Source organism: Triticum aestivum, chromosome 5A (assembly GCF_018294505.1).
Source record: "Triticum aestivum cultivar Chinese Spring chromosome 5A, IWGSC CS RefSeq v2.1, whole genome shotgun sequence".
In the NCBI taxonomy this organism is placed as follows: Eukaryota; Viridiplantae; Streptophyta; class Magnoliopsida; order Poales; family Poaceae; genus Triticum; species Triticum aestivum.
Window position 1 is genome coordinate 241,469,228 of NC_057806.1, and position 1,624 is coordinate 241,470,851.

Here is a 1,624-nt window from a genome sequence, read left to right on the forward strand (position 1 = left end):
AACACCATGTTCTTAGTTCAGACATCATATCTAATGCCCTCTCTTTAGCATATAAATCACATATGTGAATTAAATGATGCGATCCTGATTACTTAGATAACATGTAGGTGAATTATGTCATGCGATCCTATTTAGTTATTCATCATATCTTTGAATTATGTTATGCTATGCTATCCAGTTTAGATAGACATCATATATGTGAAATTATGTCATGCTATCCGTTTTAGTTAAACAATATACATGTCAAATATTTCATGCCCTCTTTTTTTCCACACTATCTATTGCATCTGTCTCTCATACAATGTCTGTACATTCAACTATGTTTCCTATTTATCAGCCATTTAAATTGGAGCGGGTGATGCTAGCATCTAGCGGACTAAAAACATGGTCTTGAAACAAAATAGTGCTACCTCTTGGTGGACATAGCACCCCGGTTGTACATGCACGAGAACCAGCCCTACCACACATAACCCAAACTCTCACAGATTGTAACCCTACAGCGATGGACAGAGAACCAGCTAAAACAGTGCTACCTCTTGGTGGAGATAGCACCCCGGTTGTACATGCACGAGAACCAGCCCTACCACACATAACCCAAACTCTCGCAGATTGTACCCCTACTGTGATGGACAGAGAACCAGCTTCACGCAATCTAACCCCAACCCCAACAGATAGTAACCCAGTTCCTATTGACACAGCACCATCTCCACCAGAGAGCTCGCAAACAAGAGCAATTAGTAAGGCAGCTCCAGTGCCCAAAGGGCCAGCACTACCACGGCGAACCCCAACTCCACCAGTTAGTATGCATATTCCTATGGAGGAAGCACAACCAGCTAGTCGTAGTTTAGCATCTATCGCATTTGATGTTGTTAAACGTATGTGCGTATCTTCCCATATTGGAAATATTATACTAAAGATGAAGAAAAATGCTAGTTGGAGGTGTTTGTCAAGGAGTTATGTGTAAGTAATGTTATTCGTAGCAATTACTTTGCTTTGTCCCATACATCCTACCTCCATGATGGTTATAATACAGCAAATTTTCCAATTTTCTCTATAGAGAAGGACCGATTTCAAAACTCAGGATGAGGTAACCTGTGCTAATACCTCTGCAATCGTCAAGAATGCTTGGTGGCAGTATCAGAATTACCTGAAGAAAATGTACTTCACCGGCCAAGAAACTCATCAAATTCCCTTACGTTCCCCTGAGACACATTTACTGGACGATGACTGGGAACACCTTGTTCTGTACTTGTGCCGAACCAAGAATGTGGTAACGTCTATGAGCTCATTTCCTATTTTGAAGTACTATATTCTTGCATCTTACTGTACTCTGTTCATGTAGAACAAGTGCCTAAACGTGAAGAACAAATGTTCTAATTTAAGATTCCATTGCTATCATAGTTCAAAAAAGCGCTAGGCGTTAATTGTGCATTTTGCCACCGCCTTGCGCCTTACTGACCAAAGCGCATGCTTATGCGCAGTTATGCACAGATTAGGCGTAGTTATGCACAACGCGTTTCACCAACGCCTAGAGCCTAGGTGCGCTTAAGCGCTTGCTTAGGCACGCCTTTTTAACTATGATTGCTATCGTGCATACTGATTTGCTCTTGTATCACTATATTTA